The 16,885-nt window shown below is 36.5% G+C and overlaps 1 pseudogene; it reads left to right on the top strand.

The window, feature by feature from the left end:
• Positions 1–1,425: 1,425 nt before the first annotated feature.
• LOC114042097 lies at positions 1,426–4,161 on the top strand (annotated as a pseudogene).
• Positions 4,162–16,885: the final 12,724 nt, after the last annotated feature.

Raw genomic sequence — 16,885 nt, 5'->3', positions numbered from 1 at the left:
TACTAGCAATGTGATTATAGCAATATATCACAAAGATCATACATTATGACCAAGTGGGAAATATAACAGGAATTCAGAGGTGATTCATCATTAGGGAGACTATCAGCATTATTAACCATGTCAATAGCATAGACAATAAAAATCATGTGATTATTTCAACAAATCCATTAGTTGCTTTTTCTAAAACACAACACTCATTTCTGTTAAAAAGAAAATATGAAAAATATATTAGAAAATATAAGAATAAATGGAACTTACCTTAAAATGACAAGTAGCCTCTCTCTAAAACTATCATCAAGTATTATCTTATAATGGGCATGAGCTAGAAGTTTTTCCAATAAGATCAAGTGTGAAACAAAGATGTCCATTTTTACCCATATTAATCAGTATTGTTCTAGAAACTCTAGCTATAGCAATGAGAAGAAAAGGAAATTAAAAGAATTAGAATAGGCAATGAGAAAACAAAACTATCACTCTTTTCAGATGATATGATGGTATACTTAGAGAATCCTACAGGATCAACTAAAAATCTAGTTGAAATAATTAAAAACTTCAGCAAAGTTATAGGATATAAAATAAACCATCAGCATTTGTATATATTAACAGTGAAGTCTAGAGAAAGACGTAGAAAGAGAAATTACATTTAAAATAACTGCAAACAAATAAAATACTCAGGAGTCTGCCTGCCAAGACAAACCCAGGAACTGTTTGAACACAATTACAAAACTGTTCGCAAAAATAATGTCAAATTTTAACTAGTGGAGAAATATTAATTGCTCAAGAACAGGTTGAGCCAATATAAGAAAAATGACAATTCTACCTAAATTAATTTACTTCTGTTCCATAACATTAAAACTACCAGAAAATTATTTTATGGAGGTTTGAAAAATCATAAGATTCATTGGGAAGACCAAAGTCAAGAATATCAAAGGCATCAATATTTTAAAATGTGAAGGAAGGTGACTCAGCAGTACTAGAATTCAAGCTATATTTTTAAGTAGTCATCATTGAAATAATCTGGTACTGGCTAAGAAATAGAGTAGTGGATCCATAAAATAGAATAGAAACATGGTGCACAGTAGTAAATGACTATACTACTCCAGCATTTGGCAAAACCAAAGATCTAAAAATTTGATACAAAAATCAGTATTTGACAAAAATTTCTGGGAAAACTTGAAAGCAATTTGTCTGGAATTAAGTGTAGACCAGCATCTCACACCATATACCAATATGAGGTCAAACTGGGCACATGATTTGGAACATAAAGGGGGATATCATAAACCAAGGAAACATAGAACATTTTATGTGTCAGATAAGGGAAATTTTTTATGACCAAACAAGAGATAGAGGGCATTATAGGATCTAAAATTTTGATTATACCAAATTAATTTTGATTAAATCAAATTAAATGAAATCTCCAAGGTAATGGTTCTGGGTACGATGGTAAGCAGTATTTTAGGGGTCAAAAAGACAACATAGCACTTATTCCACAGATCCTCACCTTCTTCTTAATCACATTTCCTTTTTTTTTACATTTAGTTTTTATTTTATTTTTTCTAACTTCCATATAAACAAAAACTTTTCGCATTCTTAAAATTTAATCAGACCACAAACTTCTCTACTCTTCATAGTATTCAAGTAAGTAAAGAGATCCCACCAGAATTTCATATGATAATGACAAATGACAAAAAATGTGAAAAAATATTATACTTCAATTTGCATTCAGGCTCCATCAATTCTTTCTCTGGGAGTGGAGAGCATTTTTCATTATAAGTCATTTGGAACTGTCTTGGATGATTGTATTATTGAGAATAGCTATGTTGATCACAGTACAATATTGTTGTTACTGTGTACAACGTTGCCCTGGTTTTGCTCACCTCACTTTATATCAGTTCCTGTAAGCCTTTCTAGGTTTCTCTGAGAGCATCCTGTGTGTCATTTCTTATGGTATAATAATATTCCATCACAATCATATGCCACACCTTGCTCAGTCATTCCCCAACTGATGGACTTCCCCTCAATTTCTAATTCTTTGCCACCAGAAAGTTGCTAAAAATATTTTTTTACAAATAGGTCCTTTTTTTCCTTTTTAAAAATCTCTTTGGGACAGAGATGTAGTAATATTACTGCAGAAAGGGTATTCACAGTTTTATAGCCCTCTAACATATTCCAAATTGCTCTCCAGAATGATTGGATCAGTTCAAAACTCCACCAACAATGTATGCATCCTGATTTTCCCAAATCACTTCTAACATCTATTAGCCAATCTGATAGGTGTGAGGTGATAGTTCAGGGTCATTTTAATTTGCATATCTCTAATGTTTTAGAGTATTTTTTTCATATGACTATGAGTAGCTTTGATTTTTCAATAAAAGTTTGTTCTCATCCTTTGACCATTTATTGATTAAGGAATGACTTGTGTTATTATAAATTTGACTCAGTTCTCTATATATTTAAGAAGTGAGACTTTTATCAGAGACTCTTTCTCTAAAAAGTTTTTCCCAACTTTCTGCTTTCCTTTTAATCTTGGTTGCATAGATTTTATTTGTGCAAAAACTTTTTAACAACATAATTAAAGTTATCTATTTTATATTTCTCTATTTCTTGTTTGATCATAAATTTTTCTCTTATCCATAGTTGTGACAGTAGACTATCTCATACTCTCTTAATTTGCTTGTGGTGTCACCCTTTGTATCTAAATCATGTACCTATTTTGAGTTTCCATTGGTGAATGATTTGAGATTTTGGATGTGGAGAGCATTTTTCAGTATATATCGAGTTTCTGCCAAAATATTTTCTAATTTTCAGAGCAGTTTTGGTCAAATACTGAGTTTATTCCACCATTTTGGCTCTGCCCCCTACTGTCTTTTGTAATATGATGATCTGGTGAGACTTCTTGTCAACTGAACTACAAAATATTTCTCCTTTTTATACCCAGAAATTCACTCTGACTTTATTCTAGATTGTTGTTGTTGTTTTACCTTTTAAAAATCATAATTGTTTCTTCATTGTTCTTTGCATTGGTCCTTAATCAAAGCTTTTTCAGTTTAATCCTTATCTTTAAAAAGATTCTGATTGAAAAGATGTCAAATGACCAGTTTTCTGTACTGATGTGTTCTTAAATTAATAAGCTTTCCTGTAAAAATTCCCATAATACAAAATGAGGAAGACAAAGAGACAGAGACAGAGACAGACAGAGACAGAAAGACAAAGTGATAGAGATATAGAATACAGAAATCATTTTTGTTTATTAAGACTTTCTCTAGCATATCTGAATGTTTCCAACCTAATTATTAGAGGAGAAAGGCAATGGGAAATAACATCAGTATGGAAGAATTTATCTTCTTGGGCTTAACCAACCAAAAAGAGCTCCAGATATCACTCTTCTTTTTGTTCTTAGAAATCTACTTAGTCTCCATGGTAAGGAACGTAGACTTCATTTTATTACTCTGAGTCAGTTCTCAGTTTTATAGTCCCATGTAATATTTCCTCAGTAGTGTGCCATTCCTACATCTTGCTATTCTTCTGTGATTACACCCAAAACTTTGGAGAACTTTGTTTCAGAGAATAATATTATCTCCTATCAAGTTCTTTTTCTTTCTCTTCTTGAGATTGCTTAATTTTACTTGCACACATCTATGGCCTATGATCATCATGTTGCAATCTGTAGAACCCTGTTTTATAATGTCACCACAATGCCATGGGTCTGCTCCTTGCTGGAGGCAAGTGTGTGCCCAACACAGGGCAAGGGCAGTGTGGCCATTGCTCATACAATTTGTCTAGCCAGACTGTCCTTTTGTGCACATAACACTATCCATTACTACTTCTATGATGTTCTCCGCCTTCTGAGGCTCTCATGCTCCAGAACCTAAATTAATGAACTTTTGGTGATGGTTGCTAGTGGATTTAATTTGTTGGCTGCAACTCTGCCCATCTTAATCTTTTACCATTTCATTCTTCTGAGTATCTCTCACATACTGTCTACAAAGGGCTGTTAGAAAGCCTTCAGCATCTTTGGCTCCCATATGGCAGCTCTTTCTGTTTTCTATGGTTCCATCACCATTGTATCAATTTCCACCAATGGCTTAGAAGAAAGTAGGCTCGGTGTTTTATACCACAGTGATCCTCATTCTGAGCACCTTGATCTACAGCCTGAGTTAAAAGGATGTGAAGGATGCACTAATGAAAGTAGTAAAGGACAGAATGCTTTCAAGGTCCACATAGGAAACAGGAAATCTAAAGATCATTAGAATATTGACTCTTTCTATTTCTTCCTAGATATTAGAGACTGCCCTCCAGACTAGGTCTCCCTGAGGGGTGTAGTGTGTGTTCAGGGAAGACTAGTACTTCTGGTGTGAGAGCTGCTGAGCCCTGATATTCAGGGCTGATTTCCATGTTTCATGTCTCCCTAATTCTCACTTGTAGCTCCAAGAAGGTGTAGCACGCACAGCAGCCACATCCTGGTAAACCACGGGCTAAACCAGGTTAAGGGCAACCAAGGAGTCTCCAACCCATCAATGAGTTAAATCTACCCTAAACATGTGAAGACTTCCCCTATGCAATGGGTGAATGAGAAAAATTTGTTCCAATAACCATAAAGGCTGTTGAAGTAAATGATGTGGAGTGCTTAGAGCTTGGTTAGACATCAAATTTACCAAGGTCATCCACTGCTTCTTAAGCCATAACCAGTCATCTTGGATCTGTCCTGCCATTGAACTGTGATGATTCTGGAAGAGAGAGTGAGATTGACATCTTTGTGCAACTCTGCCTCATTTAAATTCAATTTATATATGAATCAAAAGGCATCACCTTTGCCATTTTACCATCTTTTACTGTCTCAAAGTCCTATGGTGACAGGCAAGTGATGAAGCATCAGGTATTGATACAGTTAGAGCTATAGTCACAACCCCACACACAAGTGGTGCAGTCCATAGAGTCATCTTCTCACTGGAAGCAGCAGTGGGATTCAGAAGCCCCCTGACTGCCTGAATAGCCTTTCAAGGATTGTACTTCTCACCACCTGATGTGAGGAAGGTGCTAGAAAATTTTCCTAAAAAATGCCTGCTTATCCAACCCTGGCCTGATTACCATGTCAGGTAGGGATCTCATTCTTCAGTTGAAATGAAATCTGTACAAAAACTTCTGCAAAGATGATTTCATTCACTATTGGTACATGGAATGTGTGCACACTTGTAGACAACACAAAAGCCCATAGACCTGAAAGATGAAGAGCTCTTATTGTGAGAGAACTCAGCAGGTATTACATCCAAATCATAGCCCTGAGTGAAAGAAGGCTGATAAATGAAGGCCACCTTACTGAAGTTGGAAGTGGATACACATTTTTCTGGAGTGGCCACAGTTAAGGGGAATGCCATGAAGCTGGTATAGACGTTGCATTAATCTAGCCAGCAAGCTTACACGCCTACCAAAAGCAGGGAATGACAGACTCATGACAATGTGATTGCCACTTGCAGGAAAACACCATGCCACCAACATCAGTGCTTATGTTCCCACCATGATGAACCCTAATGACGTCAAAGAAAAATTTTATGAAGACCTAGAGACCCTTACTACCAATGTGCCAAAAAAGTACAAGTTTATAATTCTGGATGACTTTAATGCTAGAGTAGGCTCAGACTACCAGATATGGCAGTGAGTGCTTTGGAGGAATGGAGTTGGAAACAGTAACAGCAATGGTCACTTTCTACTGAACATTTGTTCATCTCATGACCTTTGCAACACTAACACTGCCTTCCTTTCACCTAAAAGCAACAAAACTTCATGAATCCTCCCTCACAGCAAACGTTGACATTTAATAGACTATGTGATTGTAAGGAGAAGAGACAGACATGATGTGAGAGTGACAAAGGCAATGTGTGATGCAGAATGCTGGACTGATCATAAACAGCCTATCTAAGCTAAATATTCCCATTCAACAAGAGCAGTGGCCCTAAAGGAAAATGATTACTAGAAGAATTAATGTCAACTGAGTAGAGCTCTTCTCTTAGTGGGAACAGTTTGTTGCTAACTTGGAGGGAAAGTTGAGCCAACCTCCAACTGGCAACAGTGAGCAGAAAAGGAGTGGGCAGCTTTCAAAGACTTGGTGTACAGTACTGCATTTGCTCCTCTGGGTCAAAACATTCACAAATGTCAAGACTGGTTTGACAAAAATGATGGGGAAATTCAGAAGCTACTAAGTGAAATACAAGAACTCTACAGAGTTTACTGGCAGGATAGTACATCCATCTCTAAGAAGGGAGAATTTAATTTTATCCAAAGTAAAGTACAAGTGAAGCTTAGAAAGATGCAGGATTCTTGACTTAGTAAGAAGGTAGATGAAATTCAGTTTTGTGCTGATCATAACAACCCAATATGACAATAAATATAACAATCCAAAGCACTTTTCTGATGCCCTAAAGGCTATTTATGGACCAAAGCCTATGGTGCACCTCAAGTACTTAGTGCTGATAGAATCACAATTATTAGTGATAGGGACATCATCCTAGAAAGATGGGCTGAACACTTCCAAAGTGTCCTCAACAGACCATCTTCAGCCAATGCTGAAGCCATTGCCAATTTACCTCCCTAGCTGAATTTCCAACTGAAGAAGAGGTTTTGAATGCCATTAGGCTCCTTTCATGTGGCAAAACAACTGATGCTGATTCTATTCTATCTCAGATTTACAAGGTGGGGGTGAAATTTCATTGCTCATACAAAAATTGACTGAAATTTCCTAGGTTATAAGCCAAGAAGAGGTTATCCCCTAGGAGTTCAAGGATACCTCCATTGTCTATCTCTATAATGGTAAAGGAAATAGGTTGTCTTGTGACAATCACAGGGTGACAATCACTATCTTAGTCATTGTTGGAAAGAATCTGGCCAGACTCCTCCTCAATAGGCTGATCCTTCATCTGGAAGATGGTCATCTACCTGAGAACCAGTGTGGCTTCAGAAAGGGCCAAGGAATGGTTGATATGGTGTTTGATGCCAACAACTCCATGCGAAATGCCAAGAGCAGAACAGAGGTCAGTTGACAGTGTTTGTAGATCTGACAAAGGCCTCTGATATAGTCAGTCATGAGAACTTATGAAAAATTACATTACAATTTTGTTTCCTAGAGAAGTCCATCAGTATTGTATGTCAGTTTTACAATGGTATGCTTGCCCAGGTTCTGAATAATGGATGATGCTCTCATTCTTTCCCAGTCACCAAGGGAATGAAACAAGACTATATGCTTGCTCCCATGCTTTTTAGCATCATTTTTCAAGCCATGTTGTCAAATGCCTTCAATGGGGATGAACATGGCATCAAGGTAAACTACTGAACTCATGGTAAATTCTTCAATTTGAAAAGGCTAAAAGCCAAGACCAAAATAGAGGGAGAGTTGGGGCGTGATTTTCGTTTGCAGATGATTGTGCACTCAATGCAGCCTCTGAAACTGAGATGCAAGAAAGTATGGATCAACTATCTGCTACTTGTGCTAATTTTGGCTTAACAACACCAAGAAAACACAAGTGCTCCATCAGCCAGAAACACACCATCCATATATGGAAACATTGCTTACAGCAAATGGAGAAGTTTTGAATGCTGTGGATAAGTTCACTTACTTTAGCAGTATATTTTCAAGAGATGCATGCATTGATGAGGGTGATGCAAACTTTGCCAGAGCTAGCTCAATGTTGGGAGGCTCTAAAAGAAAGGGTGGGAGAGAAGTATTGGACTGATTACCAACTAAAGGTCAACAAGCCATTGTGCTGACCTCATTATTATACAATGATGTATACAATAATGAAACCTGAACTATATTCTAATGCCACGCTAGGAAACTGAATCGCTTCCATTTGAATTGTCTGAGGAAGTTTTTGAAGATTACCTAGCAGGATAAGATACCAGACATTGAAGTCATTTCTTAAACTAAATTGCCAATCATTCAAACTCTATTACAGAGAGCACAACTATGATAGGCTGGCCACATTGTTCAAATGCAAAACATACACTTTCTAAAAAGACTATTTTATGGAGGACTCACACAGGGCAAACAGTCACATGGTAGTCAGAAGAATCAATACAGGGACACTCTCAAGGTCTCTGTGAAGAACTTTGCAACTGATTATATATCATAGGTGAAACTGGCACAGGACTGCCAAGTATGGTGTACCCTCATCTAAGAAGGTGCTGCAATCTCTGAGCACAGCAGAATTGAAGCAGTTCAAGATAAATGAGATTTCAAATTTAGAGAATCCAACCCAAATGTTCACATGGACTGTTTGTGATAGACATATGGTAGAACACTTCAAGCTTGTATTGTTCTGATCAGCCAGAGTCTGATTCACTGTAACTTGATTCTAACATAGTGATATCATTTTGGCCCTCTCTGACAACGAAGGACAACAACAAGGTCTCACCATGAACCATATTTTAGCTAAGGGAAATACATGCCTTTGTTTTCTGTCACTGCTGATGTCAGTTTCTGTCCCCCACAGGAACTCCCATTCCATACTTGTGTCCTCATCCTTCCTTATTCCCAGTTGAACTTGCATATTATACCTTAAATTACTTTGAGGCTTTGTTCTCACACAAGAATTACGGTGATTGTGGTCATGAATTTGGAGAGGTGAACAAGATCACTTTTATGAGCCCTTCCATTTCTCTGATTGTCATGCAATGATTCTAAGTTATTTGACTTTGTTCAAAAAAAACCTAAAGGCCTCTTCAATATTCTTCCCCTTTAACAAGAATCATTAGACAAAATCAATTGGAGCCAAAGAGGATTTTGATTAGCTCCCCTAATACATAATACAGAACTTCATACCTATTAAGTCCTTAAGAAATGCTTGTTGAATTAAGCTTCATTGAATGACACACAAAGATATGAAGTATTCCAAATCACCATATTCTTCCCCTCCTTAGATTATTTCATATTTACCTATGGTCACATACTTTTTCCTTAGTAAAAAGTAAACTCCTCAAGATGGTGGAGTAAGAAGTAAATTGCTCTCACCCTCCCATATTGACTTCTGAAAGCCCAGATAATATCAACCTAGGAAAAACCCTGAGCCAGAAAAAAGACAGGGCACAGCAGGCTTATAGTACAGGAAGCTTGGGTGATTAATGGGAAAGGCCCTCTCACTCTCAGGGAGGGAAAACAATACAGGACTGGAGGTGTCCCAGCAAGCCAGCTACAAGCCCCATCCCAGCAGACCAGGGGGAGATCCTGAGACACAGGTTGGTGGAACAGGCAAGTGCCAAGACCAGGATCCCACCCCCTCACCAAGAGCCTCAATAGAGGCAGTGGAACTGGTAGACACCAGCTTGGAAAATCACCACAGGTGACTATGTTCTCCAGTAGCCAAATCACACAGTGCCTAAGCACAACCCTGAGAAACACAACTCCAGGAGGCAAAGTTCCAGGCCAACAGACATCCACCAGCAGTAAAACATTCCTGTGCAAGCCTTGGGTGATCAGGAGCCAAATATTCAAGTGCAAGGCCTGGGTGAGCAGAAAAGGAAGCTTGGTGAAGTGCCCCTTTCACTCCAGCAGGAGAGCTCAACTTTTTTCTAAAGTTAAGAAATAAGAGAGCAGCTAGGTGGCACAGAGGATAAACCACTAGCCCTGGATTCAGGAGGGCCTGAGTTCAAATCTGGCCTCAGACACATAGCACTTACTAGCTGTGTGACCCTGGGCAAGTTACTTAACCCCATTGCCTAAGCCCACCCCCCCCAAAAAAGAAAGAAATTGGCAAACACCATGAACAAAAAACAGAAACAGATAGTGGCCATAGATTCTTATTATGGGGAAAGGGAAAATCAAGACGAAAATTCAGAAGAGAGCAATGTTATCAACATACCCACATCTGAAACCTCAAAGAGTAATATGAACTGGTCTCAAGCCCAGAAAACCTTCTTGGAACAGCTCAAGAAGGATTTTAAAAGTCAAATAAGAAAGGTAGAAGAAAAATTGGGAAAAGAAATGGCACACATGCAAGGGAGGGTTAATAGCTTGGAAAAAGGACAAAAATTAATTGTAGAAAACAAGTTTTTAAAAAGTACAATTGACCAAGTGGAAAAGGAGGCACAAAAACTCACTGATGAGAAGAACTCCTTAAAAAGTAAAATGGGCCAAATGGAAAAGGAGATACAAAATCTAATAGAGGAAAACAACTTATTAAAAATTAGAATGGGGCAAGTGGAAGCTGATGACTCTATGAGATATGACGAATCAGTCAAACAGAAACAAAAGAATGAAAAAATAGAAGAAAACACAAAATACCTCATTGGTAAAACAACTGACCTGGAAAACAGATCCAGGAGAGACAATTTAAAAGTTATTGCTCTACATGAAAACCATGATGAAAAAAAAGTGCCTTGACAACATCCTTCAGGAAATCATCAAAGAAAACTACCCTGAGGTCCTAGAACTAGAGGGTAAATTAGTCATCAAAAGAATCTCCCAATTACTTCCTGAAAGAGATCCTAAATTGAAAATGCCAAGGAATATTGGATCCAAATTCCAAAATTACCAGATGAAAGAGAAAATACAAACAGCCAAAAATAAACAATTTAAATATCATGGAACCACAGTCAGGATTACGCAGGACCTTGCAACTTCTACATGAAAAGATTGGAGGGCTTGGAATATGATATAAGGTAAAGGAGCTTGATTATAACCAAGAATCAACTACTCAGTGAAACTGTGCATAATTTTTCGGGGGAGGAGATTGACATTCAATGAAATAGGGGACTTCCAAGCCTTCCTAATGAAAAAGGCAAACAGGAAAGAAAAAAACACAATAACATGTTATTAATAAAGGTAAACTGTTTACATCCCTACAAGGGAAGATGGCCCTTGTAACTTTTGAGAACTGTAATGTTATGACATTTAAAAGTGGTATACTTGGACAGAGGGCATAGGTATAAGTTGACTTTGAGGTGATGGTAAAAAATCTAATTAAATGGTGAAAAGGGATTATACTGGGAGAAGAGGAAAGAAAGAGACAGACAAGGGTAAATTATATCACATGAAAAGGCACAAAAACCTAATACAGTAGAGGGAAAAAAGGAAAGGAGATGAGTATTATTTGAACTTTCCTTTCATCAGATTTGGTTCAAAGAAGGAATAACATAATCAGTTTGGTATAGAAATCTAACTTACCCTATAGGAAGTAGGAGGGGAAATGGAAAAGAAAAGGAATGGATTTAATAGAAGGGAGGTCAGACTGAGGAAGGTGATGGATAAAAGCAAAACTCTACTGAGGAGGGAAACTGAGAAAGGAGTGAGAAAAGCATAAATGGATCAGGGGAATAGGATGGAGAAGAAGACACAGATATTAATCATAATGGTGAATGTGAATGGGATGAACTCCCTTATAAAAAGGAAACAGATAGCAGAATGGGTTAAGAACCATAATCCCACAATATGTTGTTTACAAGAAATACATTTGAAGGAGAAGGATACACATAGGGTATAGGTAAAAGGCTGGAGCAGAAGATACTATGCTTCAGCTGAAGTAAAAAAAAAAAAAAAAGCAGGGGTAGCAATCCTAATCTCAGACAAAGCAAAAGCAAAAATAGATATAATTAACAAAGATAAGGAAAGAAACTATATCCTGCTAAAAGATACCATAGACTATGAAGTAATATCCCTACTACACATATATGCACCAAGTATTAATGCATCCAAATTCTTAAAGAAGTTAAGGGAGATACAGGAAGAAATAGATAGCAAAACTATACTAGTGGGGGACCTCAACTTCCCCCTCTCTGAACTAGATAAATCTAACCACAAAATAAACAAGAAAGAAGTTAAGGAGATGAATAAAATTTTAGAAAAGTTAAATATGGTTGACCCCTGGAGAAAACTGAATGTGGACAGAAAGGAACATGCCTTCTTCTCAGCAATACATGGCATATACAAAAAAATTGACCATGTACTAGGGCATAAAACCTCACAATCCAATGCAGAAAGGCAGAAATATTAAATGTATCCTTTTCAGATCATGATGCAATAAAAATTACATGCAATAAAGGTCAATGGAAATAGAGATTAAAAATTAATGGGAAACTAAATAATCTAATGCTAAAGGATGAGTGGATCAAACAACAAGTCACTGAAACAATCAATAATTTCATCCAAGAGAATGACAATAATGAGAAAACATACCAAAATTTATAGGATCCAGCAAAAGCAGTTCTTAGGGGAAGTTTTACATCTCTAAATGCTTACATGGATAAAATAGAAAAAGAAGAGGTCAATGAATTGGGTATACAACCGAAAAAACTAGAAAAAGAATAAATTGAAAATCCCCAATTAAATATCAAATTAGAAATTCTGAAAATCAAAGGAAAGATTAAAAAAATAGAAATTAAGAAAACTATTTAACTAATAAAACTCAAAATGTATTGGGAATGAATGTTGAAAACCAAAAATTAATTAATTATTTTTTCTAAATCCAAAAGAAAAAAGAAAGTAAACTCATTGCAAATAAAGTTTTTTTGCTTTTGTCTTTATGCAGTTGGTGGGGCAGTGGATATAGTGTTGGGTCTGAAATCAGGAAGACCTCACTTCAAATTTGGACTCAGACATCAGGAGTGTGACAAGGGTCCTTAACCTCTCAACTTATGCCCACTTCAACTTCTTCAACTGTAAAATAGGAATAATGACAACACCTAACTCACAGGATTATTGTGAGGATTAAATAAGATAATATTTGTAAAAGGGTATAGCACATTGCTAGAAAATACTTATTACCTCCTTTTCAATATCCATATTGTCTTCATGTATGATTGATGCTTAATAAATACTTGCTGAATTATATTTAATTGAGCAAGTTTATCTAAAAAGAAATATTGGGCTTATTTGAAGATTTTTTTATGATAATAGTAGAAAAGATAGGAAAACCCAAACAGTTGAACTTAATTGTGAAGCAAAGAGTAGGGGTATGTTTAAAGAATAGGAAATATTATGCTCTGTAGGAAAACACTCTCAGTTTCTAAGGTGAAAGAAATCAGGAGAACAGTGAGCTGAGGGAACAGCCCACAGAAATGTCTAGGGAGATTCTCTGGTATTTTCCTAACTCCAGTACCTTCACCTCCACACTTAACCATGATCCCTGTTCATCCTACCAGCAAAGGGGTTCAGTTCTTCTGTAGACATCAGAAATGCTAATGGGAATGTCATTAATTAGTGACAGACATACTCCATGCAATTGCCTCTTTCCCAGGGAGACCAAGCTCTGAAGTAAAGAAAGATTGAAAGACCAGCTGTTCTCATTCATTTTCTCGGAGAAATTTTCTTTCAGATATTCATTGGACAAATAAAAATCCTTCTTCACCTAGAACTAAACAGCTCAGAGAAAAGGTGGTTTCTTCTCATGCTTCTACCTGGTAGTTTGTTAAATTTTTATTTTGTTTTATTTATTTTATCTTCTACTTTTTCAGAAATTTCCAACAATCCCACCCTTGAAGAATCATCATCAAAATCCTGTCAGTTGACAATTGCTGTGTCAATAACCTTTACGAATCATTTTCACATTACAAGAGATTGAGGAAAATCATCATCAGTGCACTGACTCTCCTAATTCTGACAGGAATAAGGCAAGTAACCAAATTTCATATGCCTGAACTAAAAAGTAGGCCTAAGGATGTCTGAGACATACACTGATGATTTGTTTTAACTTAATGAGATGAGACTAGAAGGAAACCCCTTTCTCTGCCCTTCCCTATACATGCTAAGATGATGGAGAGAAAGAGTGGTATCACTTGCTTATCTCATCCACCCTCCTTTTTCTTCTATGTCTGGAACCTAGTGAGAAATAAGCAGTTAGCATAACTAGGGGCATTTTATATTGTTAGTTTTTTTTTTATTTTTAATGACAAAATTCCTGCTCTCCTTGGCAAGTTGGTGTTTATTTTGTAGATATCAAGGCACACCAGTTACTGTGAAGGTTTAAAACCACTACAAGGCAGAAACAAAAGTGGACACAAAATTTACACCTTGCAGAGAACTTGAATGCTTGCTTGTCCTACCCTTGGGAGTAAGTGAACCCCGAATGGTAGGATCACAGAGAGACATAGTTCTCTGTGTCCATCACTGCGTTGCTGAGGGAAAAAAAACATACAAGTTTATAAGTATATAGAGTATATAGTATATATATATATATACATGCTCAATAAACTGGGACAAGGCCTCTTCATCTTTGGCACTGGACCCAGAATGCAGGGTGAGATCCATTTTTATGCATTAAAAATGAATCAAATAGCACCAATTAATGAAAAGAGAAAAATTGACCAGTATACACAATTTGATAATCTGATTTCCAATTATAGGAAATATTAGGGACCTTCCTCATTGGAAGGGGGAAAGTGAAGAGGCACAATTCCCTGAAATTACAAGAGGAGATGTCCCACTTTCCCCAAGGATCTGTAAACAATCAAAGGAACATGGAAACAATGACTGATTGATCAGAATGGAGCCAGTTTTCAGAAAAGACACATGAGTTGCTTGAGATGTATAATTGTGAAAAAAATTCTTGCATCAATCCTTGGATGTGACCTGGTTTAAACCATTTATTTTTCTGAAAAACAAACAAGCAAACAAACAAACAAACCTTCTCTCTTAAGGGCACCACTATCTTTCTAGACACCAATGCTCACAACATAGATTTCATCCTTGACTCCTCAATCTTCCTTATTCCTATATCCAGTATTTTGCCAACGCCTGTAAATTTTACTTTTGTAACTTCTAACACACATCCCCTCTTCTCTCTCTTTCACCACCCTGTTGCAGGTCTTCATCATCTCACCCCCAAACTGTTGCAAAAGTCCATTAATTGGTCTTCTTGTCACAAGTATTTCCACTTCATTTCATCTACCACCCCATTGTCAAAGTGATCTTCCTAAAATTGACCATATCACCTCCCTACTCAACAAACTCTTGTGATTCCCTATCACTTCCAGAATCATATATAAAATTCTCCCTTTGATATTTGAAGGCTTTCATAACCTGCCCCAACTCCAATATACATATACTTATACCCTAACACAAGCTCTTTGATACAGTGATAATGGTCTACTTAATATTCCTCGAATGACACATTTCATCTTCTCAATATACTCAAAAGAAAAGAGATTTCCAAAAGCTATCCAAAGAGAATTACTCTGAGGAGGGGAGAAATAGTCAATGAAATTAGGAAATAAAGAAATATTAAAATATTTTATTTTATAAAAATCAATATTAAAAGGTATTTGATTATGCTACCTGCATGTTTCACTTTATGATGTTGAATAACTTTCCCATCACAGGTCTCAATTAAAAAGAGACTGTATGACAATTAAAAAATTCTGAAAGACACAATTTCTGGGTAATTGAACAATTTTATTAATAAGACCAGCATACTTATTAATAAAAGGATGGCCATTTGGCCCTCTCTCTTAGACCAAAGACCCCCTCATGTTGGTGGGCTTAAATATGCCCTTCAAAGACCATATGTTCCTGATGGGTACCAATCAACTCAGATTGGTTAACAGAATTGATGGTAGACTATATTAAAATGAGGGTCTTGGAGTATGTGATTGGGTACCCAAATCTTGGTCAAAGAGATTTATCCATTTCCATATCACCTGTCTGACAAAAGGGGGAATCAACATTTCCCTAGACCTGTCTGAGCAAACCCAATGAGCAGGAATAAACCCATTAGTCCAAACTTGGAACTTCTTTTACTGTCTGACTAGATCTTGGCCTGGGCAAATTTTTAAGAGAGATTACCCAGGCTACTTGGTTTCTGGATGAGGAAGTAGAAAATGGGAAAAACCTTGGTACTGATTGAATAATTAGTTATCAAATATAAGAGAAATATTCATTTCTCACATCTGTAATCTTAGTCACTGAAAGAGGTAAACAAAGTGATGGAATTACAGCTTTCTGAAGAATTGATGTACATGTTAACATGACAAAGGGGAGGGACTGGGTTTGAGAAGTTTATTGATCTTACATAGGTTTATGGCTGTATTTATACATCATGATCAGCTTAAGAGGAGATAACTGAGGGCTGAGATATTCATGCTAATGTGATGAAAGTCTTTGTCTATCATAAGTTATCTGAGTTAAAGAATAATCTTAGAAACATCACTTTTATATATTTTTTATTTCATTAGGTTGTTGTAAGATAAAATTAGAGCTGGAAAGAAATTTGGAGCTCATATTATTCAGCTCTGTATTTTACAGTTGAGGAAACTGAAGCTCTTAGAGACTAATTAATTGTCCAATGTCCCACAGGTAGTAAGTAGTAGGACTATGATTTGAATCCAGGTTCTTCACCCAAGGTCATTCTAAGAAACCAGGTTTATTCAATGACTTTCACCCCTACTAGACTGAAAACTTATGAGGTACAATACTGATTCCTTTCAGGTAGGGATTGTTTCTTTCTTCATCACTTATATCTCCATGTCCTAGCACACACAGTGCCTGGCACAGAGTAGGTGCTTAATAAAAACTTTTTGATTTAGACACTATGTCATATAAATTTCAATAATATCACCTGTGTTTTAAAAATACCAGCTGTTGAATATTTTTTTGTCAAATGAAGGAGTAAAAGAATGAATGAATTTTAGAACACATAGCAGGGAATATGGAATTAACTTGGAAAAGTAAGTGCCTCAAGTTGTGGATGACCTTGATTGACAGACAGTGGTAGCTGAAATTTGCTTAATATACACTATAAAGTCACTAATGACATTTGAGAAGAGTAACAACCTGACCAAGTCTATACTTAGGAAGTTTATTCTGGATGTGATATGAAGGATTCATTAGAGGGGAGAGAGAGAGATCAGGAGGAAAGACAAATAAAATGCTTTTGTAATAGTCAAGAAAAGTGATCATTTCAACTTC

This window comes from Vombatus ursinus, unplaced genomic scaffold (assembly GCF_900497805.2).
Source record: "Vombatus ursinus unplaced genomic scaffold, bare-nosed wombat genome assembly UNPS02014258.1, whole genome shotgun sequence".
NCBI classification, from domain to species: Eukaryota; Metazoa; Chordata; class Mammalia; order Diprotodontia; family Vombatidae; genus Vombatus; species Vombatus ursinus.
The sequence above is the reverse complement of the archived record's forward strand: the minus strand, read 5'-3'. Positions and strand labels throughout refer to the sequence as shown.